Source organism: Ambystoma mexicanum, chromosome 3q (genome assembly GCF_040938575.1).
Source record: "Ambystoma mexicanum isolate Mex_15411 chromosome 3q, UKY_AmexF1_1, whole genome shotgun sequence".
In the NCBI taxonomy this organism is placed as follows: Eukaryota; Metazoa; Chordata; class Amphibia; order Caudata; family Ambystomatidae; genus Ambystoma; species Ambystoma mexicanum.
The window spans coordinates 1029992441-1030006940 of record NC_090926.1 but is presented as its reverse complement, the minus strand read 5'-3'; positions in this window follow the sequence as shown (position 1 = coordinate 1030006940).

The window sequence follows — 14500 nt, the reverse complement described above, 5'->3', positions numbered from 1 at the left end:
GGCCTTTCCAACACCTCCACATAGATTATGTTGACATGATCCAAATATGCCAGGGTTAGCGCTACATGATAGTGGTTGTATGCCCATTTTACCGGTGGGTCAAATCCAATCTCTGCTCACACCACAATGCTCTCAGAGCAACACAATTCCTCACTAGAGAGGTGTTCCCACGATGGGGGTGTGTGAGGCCCTGCAATCACGACAATGGAGCTCATTTTCAAAATGAAACCTTTGAGAACATCACAGCTATATTGGGTATACAGCACAAGTTCTCCTGTGCCTATCACCTGCAAGCGAATGGAGTCTGTGAGCGCCTCAGTGGCCTGCTCAAAGAGAGAATTGCAAAGATAAAAGCCATATTAAAAAGGGGTGGCTCCATTGTTTGGCTTTAGCCCTGTTCACATTGTGCAATCAGCCTGGATCTGACCACCACTTGACTGCCCATGAGGTGGTGACGGGGAGACACATGCGCCTCCCACTGCTCCTTGCACTAGGGCATTGACAGATGCCCATTCCACCTCTAATGTAGTGGAAATTAAATGCACAAGTATATTGCTTCTTTGATGGCTAGTGCCTCTTTTATTTCTCGTCAACTGTAAAAACAGAGGGATAGGTCAAAGAACAGCAAAGCAGATAACACCTTAGAAGTGAACGAGGGACTCTTAACGCCTCCACTACTTCACCCCAGGGATACGATTTTGTTGAACAGTTTTGTTAGGCCCTGATACAAGCCCAGATTTGAGGGGCCATATGTCGCTGAGCAGGCCAGCGACCGTGCAGTAAAGTTGGGTGGCAAGAATGTCTGGACCTACACTGGAGACTTTAAGCCCTGCCGGGATGAAACCTCCCCCTGTCAAAACAAAGACGATTTGGTGCAAGGAGTAGAACAAAACAAAAAAAGAAGAAGCGCCACAAAAACCTTAACAAACTCTGTCTAGTACGAAAGAGCTAGGGAAGGACAATACGCACACCTAGGCCAGGCCCACTATCTTCTTTACATTAGGTATTCATCGAGAAAGTACAGACTGACCTAGAATGCGTGGTTCCCTATCTGCATTTGTCCTTTCAACAGTACTTTATTAGATTTGTGATAAAATTGGAATCCAAGCGAATGATTCCTCCTCGATTGTTTTTCCATGACCAACCCACAGTTGACTCACGGAGAACCCTGTATCGTTACACTCCTCAGTGATTCGAGAACCCATATAATCTGGGAACTATTGTTTTATGCAGCACTCACACAATATTATAGATGCCAAGTTTAACCTAACACAAAAACATCATAATTATGCATTTTTGGGGATTTTCAGGTCAATTTTGCAGGCCCTTGGAGCAACGCAAGAGAATATTTGGTAATTGCAAAATGGGAAGCCTAATTCGAAATGTATTACGTTTTGTGCCATCTGCTGTCTCTACCTCTTTAACCTCCTTGTATCACAAAGAATGTTATTTTCACATGCACTAGCTTTGACCCCCACTAGCGTCACCCCTATCCATGCTGTTGCAGAAGCCATATCTCGGCAGATGACAAGCGTTGCTAAAGAAGTAAAGAGACTTAGACGCAGGGCAGGCATTTATTTCAGCCAGGTAAATTCATATCTAACTGATTCGGACCATATTTCCAACAACATGTGGTACAAACACACGGCCAAGGTAGGGGAGAAAACCATGGCAGAGAGCTGTTACATATGTTCTCTCATCCCCTATTGCATGAGTGCATCCAGGACATTCATAGCAAATGAATTTCCAACAGCCAGAGCACAATGCCTCAGGCATCTATCACTCTGCACCACAAGAGGACAATTTCAAGGGAGACGAGCCACACTAAGGTGGATGTCCAGAAAGATGTATGATGATAGTTACATCAAGACTCAAGAAATGATGGATGACTACTGGAGTACAGACAAAACCGTAGAATAAACAAGTAACAAATAAGAGTGGGCACTGCTAAGTAAGTTCAATTCTGACTATTAAAAATGGTTCTAGTTGTCAGTTTGTATGAACTTGGGGTGCATACCCTATAGGACATGCCAAAAGGCATTGTAATTAATGGGAAAACTGAGGACCTGGGCTAAAAACAGCCTTGTGTGATCGGTATAAAAACATATAGTTAAAGTGATGCTGTAATTATTCTGGGATTACTTTAATTCATAAGAAAGAGAAACACCAGCCTATAGTTGAGTCAGAAACCAACTCTTTATTTGCATTAAAACATAGTGGCCAATAAACAACGGCCTGTGCCAATGTGCTACAAATGCCAATGCATTTTCGGATGTGATATCCTTCATCAGGGCCATAGCTGTGTGTCACAAAAATAGATCAAAGAGCCCCAACCCATCCAAATCACAAGATAAAAACAACAACCAGTATGACAGATATCAACCACATATTCATCAAACAGTCGAACCAACACGATAAAGCAATAACCAAATTACGGTGTGTTCATCGAATAGTCCAAAATGAGCCAAACATGATTGAAAGGCCACAAAGTTATATGAATCGTAATTAGCAATTTCTCAACAGACCGGAAAAACGAATGGACAAATGGTATGATACATGTGCGGAGACAAGCAAGTGAAGGAAAGGAAAGAAAAAGGAAGGTCACACATTAGAACAAATGACATGGCTAAAATGTCAATGCATCTGAAGATTTAAAGTATTATAATTTCCTCTGCCCTGGCTAGATTGTAGCAAATGAAGTGCCCATGCCTCTTCATGCAGATGGTTAAGCCTGACTAATAGAAGCCGCTCACCACTGAAGGGAGCATGCATTTCAAAGAATGCTGATCGTCTCAGTGAGCGTGAGCTCTAAATACAGCATCTGTTCCCAATGCTGCAAGACAGAAAGAAATCCAATTCTGTCAAAATGCTGTTGTCTCGGTCTGCTACTCGAATTTCTAAAAATAATCTTGTGACCTGTTTTTACCTTATCTCCAAAAGCCGCTATGTTGTCTGCTAGTTGTGAAGAGCTCTCAAGAACGAGAAAGGCTCCCTGACTGTTTGAATGTGGTTGCCAAACAACTCACGTGCTCATGCTTGTTACAGTGAGTGATCTAAAAATCTGCCTGAAAGCCCCAAATGGGCAAAAGTCATTGTGCCTGTTCACAAATTGCTAATTATGATGCACATAACTTTGTGGCTTTTCAATCACGTTTGGCTCATGTGTTTCTAGTGATCACGCTAGGCCAAGGATGTGCAGCCCTCATCACTGACTGTTTTCAGCCAAGGTCCTCAGTAAAACCATAGAATATATCAATGAGGGTCCGCATAAAGGAGAAGTAAAGGTAGTGACACAAAAGGCATTATAGTGCCCTAAAACAGGACAGAGGGAGATAGGGGGAATGCCAGGATGCTGGGAGAGACCACGATGCAAGTGGCAAGTGTATGGACAAGTCTGCCCAGAAGATGGGTGGAAAGAAGGAGTTGTTGGGAGCAAAGCACATGCGCTCCTAACATTTCCAGTGGAAATAGTGCAGGCTACCGAATAGTTGAACGAACTGGTATATGGTCTTTTCATTGAAAAGTTTGCAACGAAAAGAAAATGCATTGAAATCTTTCCATCAAAATGTTTACCATCAAATGCATTTTTTGTAATTTTATTTTTGGGGGGGTCACCCCCCCACCCCTGTTTTTTACCATTATAAACCCACCCCCCAACAAAATGAGCCGTTAAACCCACAAAAACATACATTTGATGGTAAAAAGTTCATTGCAAAACCTTGGATGGAATTAATTTAGTTGTAAACTATTTCGATGGAAATACCAGATACCGTAGTTGTATTAGAAATTAGTGCATATCACCCAATAGGGGGTGGACGCAAGTGTAGGCACGTTTGCATTAGAGCAGAAGTGCGTAGTGTGTGGTGAACCTAGTCAGACGCGAGTTGCGCATAGTACCGCCAATCGTATAGTTGCGTCAGTGGGGTAAGAGTTGTCTTATTGAATTTTCTTTTTTCCTGTTTCAGGAGTATTGAGGGGGGACACACGTGTTGTAGTTAGTATTGTTTTATGGTGTGAATATGAGGTGGAAGAGTGAACACCAGGAGGTATCTCATGTAAAATCGTGCGCTTGACATTATAGTGGTGGACATGTGCAGTAGATGCAACAGAGACACTGTGCTTGTTTGCTCTAACACAGAGAACAGTGAACTCAGGGAGAGGGCCATTACAGATTAACACTGAGTGCATGGTTGGGCCTGTGGAGAGGGCCAGTGTGAGGAGTGATGTGTCTGATCAGGCCTGTGGAGAGGGCCAGAGTGAGTGCTGAGGTAGGTGAAAGTGGGCGAGTGGGATAGAGTGCATGTGTAACAGGGGAAAGGGGGAAAGGAAATACAGGGTAGTTGGGATAAATAAATAAATAAATACAGAGGGGACAGGGGGAAGGGGGATAATGGCCTATTTAGATAGCCTTCTAGATCACATGTGCCGAAAATTGCCCCAGTATTGCGATAAACTAATACAGTACAATTTCCAATGGTGCCCAGGAGACTGCAGGTCAGTGCTTCCAAGCATGGCCCAGAGAGGGAACGTTGACAGCAAAATAATAGAAAATTTATTCTCATATCTGTTAAAAAAATACAAGGGCTCCAAGTTGAAAAGTAGACAGAACATACCGGGGCTCTGAATTCTATATGAAGAAATAAAAGGGGAAAACATTAAACAGCAGGATGAGGAGGAGGAGGAAACCATGGGAGGTAGTTTACCGAGCTCCCTGTCCCCACCCTATGGGGTGTACCTGTCTTCACGGGCCCGCAGCAGGGTATACCAACCCCCAGCGAGAGACATCAGAAGGGTTCAGTGAAAAACAACCAAGGAAAAGGACAAAGACACACAAAGGGGGGGCCTAGAAAAGAATACGTAAAAACAGTTGTACGCATAATTCAGTGAGACAGAGAGAGTGATAGAAGAGGAGGTACAGAGGAAGAGCAATGGAGATAAGTGGGAGTGGCTATCAGGAAGAATAAAGTTCAAATTAGACAAAGAGGAGGAAGAGGGAAAGAAGAAAGAAGCGGAAGGAGGGTGGAAGAAAATGTAGCCTCAGATGACGGAGTGGAGTGATGGGGACAGTGACAAATGGACAACCGACAAAAGAAGGAGGGGAATAAGGAATGAGCGAAAGCGAAAGGACAATGACATGAGCGACAGGGACTGGTCCACCTCCATCCGCAGCCGAGTTGGGAAGGTGAAAATGGGAAAAAGCAACCACTGTGGGAGGAGGAATATGTCTTAAGGCAGAATGATGCCATTACTACAGAGAGGGAGAGGGGAGACACATTATGTGCCATGGCAAACGATGAACAGGGACAACCTAATATGCAGCCTGCCCTCCCTTGTGTCAGGGGCCAGTAAATGGATGCAGGAACTAGAGAAAAAGACAGCAGGGTTGACATTAGCGATAGGGGACATGAAAGTTCATTTGCATCCATCATTGGAGAACAGGAAGATAAAATATGGAACCAGGCAGGATCCAAAAGGGTGAAATTAAGCACAAATACACATGACGGATCTCCCTTTAATAACTGCCCAGCACACATCTGTGAAGTATGTATCCTGACAGTTACGATTTAGGACAGTAATGGCTCATAAAATGGAAAATGGCGATGACCCAGCGAACTAAATAAAATGAGTGCAGTATCTATGGACACAAGAGACACGAAGGTCCTGGGACAAATGCATACCCTTTGACTATCACATACAGATAAAGGGACTGCCGACAGAAGTACAGTCATCACTAGAGAAGATAGTGGGGATTGAGGCTAAAGGCTGGCCTGAAATACAGGCAACAATAGTGCATTATTGTAAACGAAAACAAGAAAGTGACAGACACATGGCAGAAAATCCTGCCAAGGCAGAAAACACGCTAGTGCAAAAGAAACAGGCAAAATAAACAATGGAAGGGGCAATATTGTGCCAGACGCCGCAGCAGCAGCACCTGCACCGCAGGGAGTGTTTCCCGTGGGAAATATTCCACAGCAAGGGAGCTACATACAGCTGCAACACACACCACAATGGGGACCCCCACCTCCTTTGGGAAGAGGGTACGCACAACAAGGAAGAATGGGATATAGAGGATCGGGATGCTGTGTCTTTGGACCATGTTATATGTGCCAGAACATGGAGCACCTGGTGCGCACCTGCCCATTCGTGCACAGCAACAGGGGATCTGTTTGGTACATCCGCAGTGGAAGCAGATTCAGTTCCTTCCAAGATAAACCACAACAAGCATCCACACAGCACGGTGGGATGCAAATACAAGGAGGGACAATGGATCATGGGATAGCAGCCCCAGCTGTGACACAATCTCCAGCAGTGGCAAGAGGAATACTAGGTCAGAACATAGTGCCCCACTACACAGGGGTCAGCATTGTAGGGGGAAATACTTTTCCTTTCCCACCAAGTAGCACGCGGCATTAGGCAGACCCACAGAAAGCCTGAGTGTGTCCAGTCCTAGCATTAACTGATGATCCCAAAGAGGTAACAGTGAAAATAGGACAAAGAGAATTTTTCATTCTTAAAGACACAGGAGAAACCAAATCTTGCATCAGGGAGGGAGAATTCCCCTTATCAATCAAAGTGATGGATATGCAGGGCTTCTCTGTGGCGGTAGTCACGGTTCCAGGTACAAAAGATATACCACTAACCACATGGACACAACTCATCATAGCACCACTACTGTATTCCAAAGACACTCCTATTAATATATTAATATACTAGGCAGAGATTTGTCAGCGCGCTAAACACAACAATATCTTTCACAGAGAAAGGGATGGTGTGCACCATGCCAGGCATTTCTTACACACGCATGAGCGCACTCCTACTGGTGGCGCACACCAAGAGCACCCTGCGAGCACAGCCATTGTACCCAAGCATGTTCTGTACGGCTTGTGACTCTATGAGATGACGACTGCTCCCATTGTGCAGGTCCAAAGATAACTCCTTTACGGTCCAAGTATATGCTGGCCCGATCTTCATATCTTTGGTATAGTAAGTACTTCGACATGGAAGAGGGACATGGAGCTAATGCTCTGATTGCTTACTGGTAATCTTCAATGCTCCTTGTCCTACTCTTCCGTATCACAGTACTGAGACCCTCCTTATTCGTGGCTTAATAAGGCTTGATGCATAGTCTTCCCCCCTCTCAGCCATTGTGTTGGCCCTACCTTCATTACTTCCAGTCCTACTCTTTTTCGTCACAGTACTGAGAACCTCATCTCCTTCCCTTGTGGTATTGACAGGTGGATTATGGGACTGGTGAGGTGCTCTATACCTCAGGCTATGAGGCAGAAGGGCAAAAATAGAAAAGAAAACGCCTGTATATAGTAGGTACTGTAACCAGGAAGAGTAGGAGTAATGGATTACCGGTAAGTAATACCTGTGTTTGCTGCTGCTTTCTGTATGACTGATCCATGCAATTTCTGCAATTGCTTGTTTAGTGCCCCCGTTGAAGCACAATATGTACCCACGGCACATTCTGGGTCTGCGCTGGGAGCTTGTTGTGTGCATGTGCAGCACTTCAGTTTTTCATTTGGCTGTTGGATTTTGTGCAGACTTTATTCTGTGAATCAACTCGCAATGCCATAGTTTTATGCAGCACAATCTTAGTGGCGGTGCTAAGGCTTTGTGCAATTCTTTCACTTTTTTTTGTAAATCAGACCCAATGGGCCTCATCATGAGTTGGGCGGTGAGGCAACATGCGGTGGTAACGCTATAACTACTGCATTACTGCTCTGCCCAATCAAGAGTATGGCCCTACCTGGACTCATTCCCCTCCAGCTCTGAGCTGGAGGTGAATGCGCTGGCGGTATGGCAATTTTTGGTGCAATTACCACCTGCGGTATTAGTGCTGGTGGTAATTGCGCCACTCGAAAGACGCAATGGGAAATGGGGATTTATACCCTTACCACTACTCGTGATTTGGTGCAAAATGAGCCGGACTGAGTAGCAGTAACGCTACGTGCATTGACCGTTATCCCAGCACAATTAGAACTGGGATATCGCCCAACTCCTGATGAGGCCCAATGTCTTTACACTCCAAGAAGACTGCCAATTAAATAGCTCAAATGAATCAAATGGATTTCAGATGAACTCATCCTTTGGCAGGGAAATGTCGCCGTTGTGGTTATTCCAACAGCAAAACTGTAGTGAATTATATCTATTAAAAATTAAATTCATGTATGTGGTCTTTGCTCACTCTTTGTGACCCATAATTGAGTGGAATTAAGCTCTGCAAGCCACATCTGTCTTTCTGATGTACCTATCATATGGCTATTTAATTGTCTGTCCTCTTGAGTGTAAACACTTTGTAGATTTATAGGATATACTAAGGCTTGACACAAGCCCTGATTGGCCTGTTTAGGGAGTAATGGGAAACACTTGTAAGGGTGTAGATTCTTCTTTCATTTTCCAAACCAAAAGCTTTGATTATTTTGGTATTTGAGCCATAGGGATTCATAGAAAAAGCACAAAGTCCCTGCAAAGTACTCTGCACGTTAAACAACATTTCCGCCAACCAGCATGTAAAAGTATTTTTTGCGTGTTCGCGTATTCATGGAGTTCTAACCAGAAGCAACCCTAAGAAAATAGAGTAGCTCCTGGAATGCCCACAACACACCCCCACGCAAACCAAAACCAGCAACATATACCAACCTTTGTGCCTACATTATCCCTACCATCCAGCACCCTGGCAATACTGCAGGCCATCCCCCTGCAACAAAGGCAGCACCACGGCAGCACTGCGTACGAACCCCTGTAATCCAAAACTGCACCCCGATAATGTGTATACCATTCCGCATTACTCAGGGCAGCACCTGGTCAACCTGCGTGTGAGCCCCCGTAATTCAAGGCAGCATCCCGATAATATGCATACGATCACACCTAACTCCAAGCCGTACCTCAACTACGCGCCATCACCCCTAAATTGGTATGCAAACGTTACCTTTGCTCGTTGGATCCTATGCGCACAGTGTTTTGTGCAACCTTTCATGTGGCAGTGAGTTCACAAGGTTTGCTTGTGACTTTTCCAGATGTGAAGTTGCACGTTGAAAACAATGAATTTGCTTGGGTTTGTGCTTGACTGGCCGTGCGATTTATTTGCTTGGCCCGTTCCTCAACATGCTCATGTTATTCCTTGTTCTTCCTCATTTTGCCAGCAGAATGAGTTATATGTATGTTCTGCCCCCTATTTATTTCTTTGCTTTGGCCCGTCCCACACTTTGCATCGAGTGTCGCGCAAAGCTCTCAACTGCACGCAAAGACATGACAGACCCATGCAGAGTCCTGGAAATACACGCAAAGTCTGATCCATGAATCGGGGAAATTTGTTTTTCATGCAGAAAAGAGCGCAGTCACTTTTCAGTGTGCAAAAATTCCATGAATCAGGCCAAAGTCTTTATTTGCTCTGTGTAATTTCATGTCCATACTCCTTTCTTGCATCAACATATTTAATTAATATATGATCTAGGCAATGTTGTGATGTTTGACATCCGTTAAATAAATAGTTATTTGAAACCTCTTTATTGACTAGATATGTATTTGAAACTTCATATATTTGAAACCTCAACACGTGTTTTACTGCACAAGAGGGGCTTTCTTCAGGAGGAATTTAAATTGTAATTTTATAGTTCATTTATTTACGTATTTATTTTTATAACATTTTTATCCAAAGCGCGCTATAAAAGATTGAAAAATGACAACGCAGTGTTCAAGAGTAAACAAGTGCAAATGGCATGTGGCAGCCAGCCAATGACAATATTCTGCTGAGTTAAGAGGTGGAAAGACTATATTCAACACATGATCTTTGAGGCAAGATTTAAACAACGATAATGTGGTTTAAAAATATAACTCCATCGTTAAAGGGTTCCATAGAGTTCGGTTGCAGTAACTGAAATGAAGGGACATGAGATGATACCCAAGGAGGCAGTTAACCAAGCCTATGTTGAGCAGGAGAGGACAGCTGGCTGGTGTAATGCCCACCTTCTACTCCTTGGGACAAGGGACGATTGAGGATGTCCGCTCGTTTGACTTCCTGGAATCCCTTCTTTGTCTGACAAGTGCAGTGTAATCCCTGATGTTCTGAAAGGAGAGGGACAAATCAATGTTTCCCTATTCGTATTCCTAGGCCGAGCCACGCCTTGCACTACACTATGACCTGCTCTACCTTGAGATCTGTTTTGACCTTGAGTGGAAGATTGAAGAGTAGCCTTGAATATGCAAATTAACAAAGGGGTCCTGGGAGTCCCTCTGCCAGACATTAGTCCTGGTTACGAGAGACTTACCCTTCTCTAGTGCATATTGCCTTGGTTTTCTCAATTTGTATCTTGAGTAAATTCGTTTTTGCATATTCCCACACAGGAGCTCATTTAGAGTACTGCGTAAAGTGAATTACTTTCACGTAACCACCGAAAAACCATCGGTGAAGTTTCGGAAGTGAATCTGCCATGTAACGTCCTCCAATCCACCAATCCACCAATCGCACTACCACAAATCCGATGCAACAATGGCAGCTCGACGTCAGGAAAACACTCTGTCGGCATTTATGCATCTGCCAATAAGGAGCAGCCATTACGCTGGAACGGATGTGGTGTAATAGAATCAAGATGGTGATTACAGGGGCGAACCTAGCATCAGTGGCCATCCACCTGTACAAGCGCAGACGACAGCAAGCAAGGCATGCAGCAGGAATGCCAGCGCCGGACAGAGAGGGGGCTTCTGGAGATGGAGAAGAACCAGCTGACCATGCAGATCAAAATATGCAGCGAGTGGACAAAAGGAAATGCATACATATGTGGGGTCCAGGGTACTAGGAAGGGCAGGGGATCAGGCTTACTGTATACAATTTAGCTGGCAAAACATGCCACCAACAATACACACATCCATGTCCTGAACCAATGACTGTATGGCGACCATTACATATGTTTTTACCTTGGGGCATCCTACAAATGGGGTGTGCATGAAAAGTATACGAAGGCACACAAACATACACACTAATAATTGGTAATTGACATCCAACATTGTGCACTTGCATGAATTGTCATCATCACTCTCATGGCACACATCCCTTGGGTAGCACATATTGTTCCATGATCTGTAAAGGAAATGGTCATGTTCAGTTTGCTCAGGAGGTCGTGCCATAACAAATTCACTGGGGAGGTTTCTGAATATAATAGGGGTGAACACACCACTTTCCTTCCTATTTTGATAGCTACATCTTCTATAAACTGAACCTTTGGCACAGCCCCAGAGAAGGCCTACGTGTCGAGAGTTTCACCCGATAACGGGAAATTTCCTTCACTGATGCATGATTTAGTGGCACCTGTGTCGACCATAAAGATGAATTGTTCATTTCCTATCTCAGCGCCCACCAAGGGTTCCTCATCAGGGTGGGTAGTAAAGGACTGCACCGGGCACGCAAGAGCTCTCTGTGGGCTGTCCTAGTCAGGATATGTGTTGGTTCCCGGGAATGTAAAAGGGTTACCTTCTAGCACACTCACACCTCAATAAGGTGCCACTGTCCCATTTGGGACAGCATTGCTTCCGGGCATAGGAGAGCTGTATGATTGGTTCAGCGGTACAGCTTGGGTTGGGGTGCTAGACAGGGCCTACCACTGCATCTGCAGGGGTCATGGTGGTAGCTGGGTGTATGCTTGGTTTATTTTGTATAATATGGAGGTGGGCATCGGAGCCGCAGGAAAGTGTTGCTGATGTTGTACTGGACCTGCAGGAGTGTACGGATTGTATCCCGATCCCAATCTACTTCTACTTTCCCTTGCAAAATGACCCCACTTCTGCACCCCCAACACTGAACTGGTCCTGGTCCCCCTCTTGGCCCCACCCCTCCAAATCCACCTCTGCCCCCCCCTTCTGCCTTTTAAGCCCCCCCTTCCATGCTGCTGAACTCCTTGGCACCACTCTAGGTACTGTTGCAGGGGCCCACCGTTCTACTGCCCTCTGCCTAGCCAGAGCGAGGCTATTCTTGCATCCGTTCATGCTACTGCCTGCTCTGCTGACTCCGTTTGAGTAATTGTTGCTACGGCTGCTTCAACTGCTATTTTCACCAATTCTTTCTGTACTAGTTTCACTTCCTAAGCCTGCAACTTTTGTGCCGTTTCCTTTTCTCTTTATTTGATCCACTCGCAGTGGTGTATAACTATGGTTTGTATTTCGGACCAGTTTTTCGCTTCTATGCCCACTATTTTCTGGAGGGCTTTCTGTATCTTCTTGGGTAATCCCCTTTTCATAACAAAATATAGAAGAGGACCTGATTGGTCCCACTGCTCCCCTGCCTCCACTCTACACATCTCCTGCACTTTGAAAATGCACTGAGTGGGGTCTTCATCATCCCCCAACGTGTATTGCATTATGGACTGCAACGCCGGTGTATCGGGGTATGCCCGCCGCAGTACATCACATACCTGCGCTCTGATGTTATTAAACGGTTCCCCATCATGTGTGGCATCATCTATATTCACTCCCATTTATGCAGCCCTTACCCAAACATCTCCAGCCTGGTCTCCCATGATTGCTACAAGTAAACTTTTTATGGTCCCCCACTGCTAAAGGAATCCCAGCTATTTGTTTTTCAAAAGCGTGTATACATTTCCCAGCAGTGAGGGGCAGGAGCGCTTTAATCAAATTGTTTTTGTCCATCTGGGCCCAGGAACATACTGCACCCTCCCAGGGCCTTTATGCTGTAATGGCAACTGTGTGCCCACACCCCATTTTGCCTTTCTTCCGTCACTTCTGTTTTTCTTAGCCACTGCTGCCCACCCGGACCTGTTCCTTAACTGCGGTCCCCACAAGCTCTCTGCTCGTGTTAGTTACTACCGGTGCCACTTCTTCATCCTCTAATTCATCCATGGTGTCCCACTCGTCCTCCCACAGCTCCCTATTTGTACCTCCTTCCGACCTTACTTTCCCATAACCTGCACTCTCTGCCCCCGTTCATCATTCTTCCCCTTCTCAATATGAACATCCTTGATCATGGTGCTGTTTTATCTAAACAAGATGTCTTCCGCCCTCCACTCATCTAGGCCTCACCACAATTTGCTCCCTCCTTCTCTAAGGGCCCTCAACCATGCCAATTCTGCTTGCGCTGCTTCTAAAGCCTCCTCTGACTCTTTCTGTGGCTTGCTATCCCATGGTGCTGTAGTGTTAAGAGTCGTATGGTATGGGGGTGGTGCTATGGCTAGTGAAGGCACATATGTTGGATTTGTGTATCCTGTAGTGGGAAGAGTTGAGTAAAGTCCTACTTGAGGTGGGGATGCCTGTGTTCTTTCAAGTGCTACCATATTGGCTATGCTCAGGGCTAAATTACTGTTGCTTTGGGGTTTGCCCTCATCCTTGTCCTCTATATCCTCTACCATCTTCCATAATTCTAAAATCTCTTTCCTCCTTTGAAACTTCTTACCCTTGTATTTAGCAGCTAGAAATGTGTACATGTGTTCCAATATCCCTCTGTTATTGGTTAGCTGCTCTGGCCAAGGTCAGAACATTCCCCCTTGTGTCTCCGCCACCCACTGCTTATGGTATCTCTCTCTTTTATCTTTATACAGCGATAATGCAATTCACATGTACTTCAACTGAGTCTTTACCCCCATGATGACAACCTTTATATTCACAGAGGATTAGACCATATACACAAAGCAATGTGTCAAAACGTTCCTACCAGTCCATCGATCCGTCAATCCCGTTCCCCTTTCACCCCCCTATTCACACTGCCTCCATACACACACACACACACACTCTCTCACTCTTCACACCCAACACCCACACTACTTCTCCTACAGGCCCTACCTTGGCCCCTGTTGCAACACAATCAAAATGTAAAACACTAAAACAACAAACCAAAACAATAAACTAAACTAACAACCACTAATTCATCTTATTCCCCCACCCGGGATATATTGGGCACATGAATCTGAGCTCTCTAATTGCCCCTACTTCTGTATTCTCCTTTTCCCATTTAAAAATATGGCGCCATCTCTTTCTCTGACTTGGAAAGGGTCCCACTTCCCTATTTCTCTTCTCATACACTTCTACTAACAAAAACAACCTAAAAACGGCCATGTGGTTTTACACACTACTCATCAATTTGCCATACACTCTTGCTCCCTCCTCTTCAACACACACACGTAGACACTGTTGTCCTAGTTCTTTCTATTTCCCTCCCAATGTCAACCCTGTTGTCCCCTGCAAGAGGTGTACTTAGGTCTGCGTGTTCATCCAAGCTCCTCCATCACGGGATCCCAATAACGGCCTGCACCTTCCTAGGAGCCATGCCCCGCTCCAAAGAGCAGACAAGAATTCTGTATAAACAGCTGCTGTACACCACTATGGGTTGCGCTCTTGCGACTGGTCACTGCAGGTGGGTACAGCCCCTCCCTATGTGTGGACTCGAAGCACCCTTCTTTGCAGAAATACTGGGATCACGTTGGGGTCACCAACAATGTAGAGGGATCCCTCAACGCTCACACCGGAAAAAATACAACCCACTAGGGAAAAA